The sequence below is a fragment of the Xenopus laevis genome, chromosome 9_10L, assembly GCF_017654675.1.
Source record: "Xenopus laevis strain J_2021 chromosome 9_10L, Xenopus_laevis_v10.1, whole genome shotgun sequence".
Taxonomy (NCBI): Eukaryota; Metazoa; Chordata; class Amphibia; order Anura; family Pipidae; genus Xenopus; species Xenopus laevis.
The window spans coordinates 12,519,450-12,525,721 of NC_054387.1; positions in this window are offsets into that span (position 1 = coordinate 12,519,450).

Genomic DNA, 6,272 nt, shown 5'->3' on the forward strand with positions numbered 1-6,272 from the left:
GACATGGGGCTAGACATTTTGTCAATTTCCCAGCTGCCCCTGATCATGTGACTTGTGCCTGCACTTTAGGAGAGAAATGCTTTCTGGCAGGCTGCTGTTTTTCCTTCTCAATGTAACTGAATGTGTCTCAGTGGGACATGGGTTTTTACTATTGAGTGTTGTTCTTAGATCTACCAGGCAGCTGTTATCTTGTGTTAGGGAGCTGCTATCTGGTTACCTTCCCATTGTTCTTTTGTTTGGCTGCTGGGGGGGGGTAATATCCCTCCAACTTGCAGTACAGCAGTAAAGAGTGATTGAAGTTTATCAGAGCATAAGTCACATGACTTGGAGCAGCTGGGAAATTGACAATATGTCTAGCCCCATGTCAGATTTCAAAATTGAATATAAAAAAATCTGTTTGCTCTTTTGAGAAACGGATTTCAGTGCAGAATTCTGCTGGAGCAGCACTATTAACTGATTCATTTTGAAAAAATGTTTTTTTTCCCATGACAGTATCCCTTTAAATAAGAAACCATTCAAGTTGTGAGTTCATTCAAGGTATAAAAAAACTGGAACTTTGATAAATAACCTCTAAATGTTAAAGGACCAGTAACATCCAAAAAATGTTTTGAAAATATTGTTAGTATACATAGACACCTACCAAGATGGACAAATGAAACTTCAAAATTGTGATGTCTTTATTAAGAAATAACACCGAAACTCTGCTTCCGGTCCTCTTCAGAAAATGTGACACGGCGACGATCCATCGTGCGGCGCTCGATTTCGCCTCCCCGGCTATCGCCTATAAAGAAGGCAGGGAGGAGAAATCGATCGCCGCACGATGGATCGCCCAATCGGTTTCTGAAGAGGAGTTTTGGTAAGTTATTTCTTAATAAAAACTTTGCGATTTTAAAGTTTAATTTGTCTTGGTTTTTTTTCTCAATGTTTACTAACAAATTTTTTACATTTTTTTTTTGATGTTACTGGTCCCCAAAAAATAATAAAAAATAATAAGTAATGGCAGTAGCTACTGAAGCAGCAGCAGTAGGAGGATGGTAGAAGATTGCTCATCTGCCCTGTGGTATAAAAGTGTTTACCCTCTGCATAAACTAGTCACCCGTGCAGGGTAATCAAGTAGATTTGATCCACAACCTCTATGTTAAACCATTCAAACCGGCTACTCAATATAACCTATGAAGTGATGATAAACCAGGATATGATTTCATCTGAAGGTGGGCTCAGGTAGATTATTTTCTTCTTTGAGACCTGCAAAATATACCCTTACAGGCCTCCACAATTCCTACTCACAGCCTACCAAAGCCTCATATTCCTATTTTAGTATGAAAAATAATACTTTTTTTTCGGGTAATGACTGGAGGGTGACATGAGGGGCTAAAGGGATTACATTTACGGGGGTTATTTACTAAACCACATTTATCTGTTCTGGCTTTTTGGGGCAAAAAACTATTTTGTGGAAAACGAAAACTCACATTTTTTGAGATCTATTATACCCCGCTGCAAAAAGCCAAAATTCGAAAATCCACCATCCCAGACTTGTCGAGGTCCCGTATAAGTCAATGATGTCCCTATCCCAGTTTGAAGATATCGTGGTTTGAGCTGAGTTTAGCCCGATGTTCCGAAAAATTCTGGGTTTTAAGCCCAAAAAAATTATGCGATTCTGGAAGAAAGTCTATTATCCAGTCTATTATCCAGAAAGCTCTGAATTACGGAAAGGCCGTCTCCCACAGACTCTATTTTAATCAAATAATTAAATTTCTATAAAAATACTCTCTCTGCAGCTGATTGGAGAAAACCGGCAGGTAGGTTACCCCTATCCTTGCTGAAACTAATAAATATGCTGTACATTGACTGTAGTGCAATATATGTACAAACAAAACCTGTTTTGATAGAAGGGGGTATCGGGTGATTTCTTGTCCTTTTATGAATGTTGTGGTCACACTTGTTGCACCTCCGATTATATATATATTATATATATATTTAATAAACCATGACTGCAGGCTCTTAAAGGGGCTCCTGCTTCCAAACCCAAATTTGATAATGAGGCCCACATAACACAGAAACCCCTAATATACCCATCACACTTACCTGTTCCTTCAAAAAGTATGAATAAATGCCATTTTCTATGCTGAAATCCGGCTGTTTAACAGTTCTGCTCTTTCTGCATCATTTGAAATCCTGGCAGGGAAGGAGGGACTAAACACTGATATAACAAATTGTAACAACTGCTCCACAGCCTACAGACGGCATGCAGGAACTACATAACCCACAATGCATTGCACCGTGATGTTCCTAACCCTATTCAAATTACTTGTGCAGGGAATTGTGGGGTTTGGAGGATGCAGGCTGAGGACAGACGGTTGTTGATACAAAGTAACAGTAGTCAGCCAGCTCAGCAAAGTAGTCAGCAGGGGGCTAGGCTTAGGGAACTGTTCCAAACCATTAAAAATCATGAAAAGTCTGCATATTTTTAAATTGATGAATATTGGAAAGTTGCTTGACATTATGTTTACTTTTCAAAAAGTTATGTTTGTGTGAAGTTCCCCTTTAATATAAAATATTGCTTTAAGTCACTGCAAAACTGACTTAGGTTACATCACCACCAATCACATCATCAGACCCTATTTATACCCAGCGCTGTGTTATCCATAACATTCCTACCTTCCAGTGAAATATCTCTTTACAGTCATCGCCCAGCTCCTTCCCCAGCTTTATATTTCTACGACTCCCTTCCTTTTAAGTGGCGCTTCTAATGTACAAAGACACGGGGTCATAATCAGCCGCCGGGCCTGTATAATCTACGTTGAGACGTCGTATTTCTCCAGGAATCGTTTTCAGATCTCATTTTTAGCATATTCGCTTTGTGATTACATTGGTTCTGACATTAAAAGGCTTCAAGCAACAAGGGCTGGGGAGGAAAAAAGGGAAAGAAAAACCACAGCGAATAACTAAGTGCATATGTTAAGCCTACGAGACGGCAGAATCCCACAGCATGAAATTGTTTAAAGTCCCGAGCAGAACCATTTACCAATTCTTGCCTGCAGACAGCCCTGAATTCTTCTGTATCATATTCCATAGGGGGGAATGCCGATGACTTTTTTGGGATTTCTGTTTTACTTTCTTTATTTCGTAACGAACGAGAGAGTTCCATGAATTCTTAGAGGCATGGCTGCATTTTGGAGTCTGGAGAAGATGTTAATTATGGTGTCAGATTGGAGACAAAAAGCTATTTGCTTTAGACAAAGAGAGTTTGCTGATTAGGTGGTCAACCCTCCTCCAATATATGTCGTCTGTAAATATATGCAAGCAACAGACATAAGAATTGTGGAAAATTGAGGAATTGAGAGAAAATACCATTATGGGTCGGTCAAGAGAGCAAGGGGCAAATTTACTTAAGGTCGAATATCGAGGGTTAATTAACCCTCGATATTCGACTGTCGAAGTTAAATCCTTTGACTTTGAATATCGAAGTCGAAGGATTTAGCGCTATTCGTTCCATCGAACGAAAAATCGTTCCATTGAACGATTAAATCCTTCGAATCGTTCGATTCGAAAGATTTTAATCCATCGATTGAACGATTTTTCTTCGACCAAAAAATGATTAGGATGCCTATGGGGATTTTTCTTAAAGATACAGTACTTTGACTATCGAATGGTCGAATAGTCTAACAATTTTTAGGTCGAAGTAGCCCATTCGATGGTCGAAGTAGCCAAAAAAAAACATTCGAAATTCGAAGTTTTTTTTATTCATTCCTTTACTCGAGCTAAGTAAATGGGCCCCCAAGTGTTGAAGATGCTACTTGGAAGGATTAGTCTAGTAATCATCTTCGGAGTAGATGATCCTGTTTTTTTTTTTTTTTTCAATACAAATCGAGGCTCTTTGTGGTCTTAAGAAGTCATGTTATTTAGATCTGCCTTGGGCATGCAATAATAAGATTATGAACAAGACCACTCTGCTGCTAATAATATCCATGTGTACGTTTAAGGTGGAAGCATAGAATTAGACATAAATGTCTTTTCTCTATGGTTTTAATGGTTGGATTTTGCTCATAGATAATCACGTGGTGCACCATCTATGTTTGATCAGACATACACATTTGGGTGTTCGTTTCGGCCAAAACTTTTGTCTATACTTGGCCAAGCCAAGTCTTTTAATATGAACTTTCTTCCACCACCACAACATCTTCATCACTATGTTAGTAAGGACTGTGTGCTAGGTAACAAGTTAGTTTAACACTAATATGTTCTTGGATAAAGGATGCACTAGCCCAGTGGCTCCCAAGCAACATGTTGCTCACCAACCCCCCAGTGGCCTCAAAGCAGGTGCTTATTTTTAAATTCCAGGCTTGGAGGCAAGTTTTGGTTGCTTAAAAACCAAGTGTACTGTCAAACAGAGTCTCCTGTAGGCTACCTGTCAGGACTTACCAGTATAATCCAGACGTAGAAGAGACTGGAGCAGAAGTTAATGAACCCACAAGCGCCTCACACAACCGCTACCCACCTGGAGTGGAACAGGGAGCAGAGTTGTGGAGAGTAGCCAGTGAGACGGTCAGCGAAGTACAAGGGATTAGGCAAGAGTCGTAGTCAGGAGATCCGAGGTCAAAAGGCAGGCAGCAATATTCGTAATCGATAAACAGGCAAGAAGGTCAAGACAGGCGGCAGTAATCAAAGTCCGGGTTCAGGCAAGGGTCAATAATCGGGAATCCAAGTTCAGAGTCGCTAGGGTTTCAGTCAAAATAACCTAATAACCAGGCAATGCATGTTAATCTGGTTTGGGTTTAAATACAGAAGTTTTGGCGCCAAACTGGCGTCATTGCGCTGACGTCGCGGAACTGACGCCAGCACGTCCGTCACAGGCGTTTCCGCCTACGTCCTTGCGCCCGCGACCATCGCCAGCGTCCCGCGTCAGACGCCGACGCGCATTAGCGCGTCCGCGCCTGCGCCGGACAGGACGCAAGCGTGCGTTCTCACATTGCCCCCCATCAAGGAGCGGCCTCAGGACGCGACCACCAGAAGGCTTACCAGGGTGAGTTCTATGGAATTTCTCCAGCAACTCAGGAGCGTGGATATTAGACGTTGGTTCCCAGGAATTTTCTTCTGGACCGTAACCCTTCCACCTCACCAGGTACTGGAGCCGCTTGCCTCTTAGTCTGGAATCCAGGATCTCCTCAACTTCAAATTCTTCCTGACCGTTGACCACCACAGGTAGCGGAGGAGGAGCCGAACGCCCAGGAAATCGGAATGTTGAGGCTGGTTTTAGAAGAACAGCATGAAACACTGGATGGATGTGCCAGGAAGCTGGAAGTTTAAGTTGAAAAGCCACAGGATTGACTTGGCGAATAATAAGGAAGGGCCCCAGGAAACGTTGACCCAACTTCCTACTGGGACAAGAAAGCTTAAGGTTAACAGTTGATAACCAAACACGGTCACCCACCTTGAACTCTGGGTCACCTCTCCGTCTCCGATCGGCATAAATCTTGAAATTTTGTTGGGCCTGCTTCATGTTTTCCTGGATCTTTTGAAAATTATTGGATAAGAAAGTTAATCGGTCTTTGACAGCAGGAACTAGAATGTCAGAAACAATGGCAGAGGGAAAAGTTACTGGATGAAGACCATAATTTGCGAAGAAAGGGGACTGATTGATTGAGGAATGATGGGAATTATTATAAGCGAACTCGGCTAAAGGAAGAAGATTCACCCAGTCATCTTGGAGGTATGAAGAATAACATCTCAGATATTGCTCGAGAGTCTGATTAGTTCGTTCGGTCTGACCATTGGACTGAGGGTGAAAGGCAGAGGAAAGGGACACCGAAATCTTGAGTGCTCCACACAACGATCTCCAAAACTGAGAAGTGAATTGTGGTCCTCGATCCGACACCACCTCATCCGGAAGACCATGAAGCCTTACTACTTCCTTAATGAAGGTATCAGCAGTCTCAGAGGCAGAAGGAAGTCTAGGTAACGACTTGAAATGAGCCATTTTTGTTAAACGGTCCACAAAAACGACAATAGTGGAACAATCACAAGACAATGGCAAATCAGAAATGAAATCCAAAGAAACCGAACCCCATGGACGAGAAGGCACAGGCAGAGGTTGTAGAAGACCAATAGGCCGAGAATGAGAGTCCTTGGACCTAGAGCAAACTTCACAAGAAGTAACAAATTGAAAACAGTCCTTAGCCAACCCAGGCCACCAAAATAGTCTCTTAGCCAGGATAATAGTTTTCTTGATACCTGGATGACCTGCCAATTTAGAATCATGAACATTCTTGAGG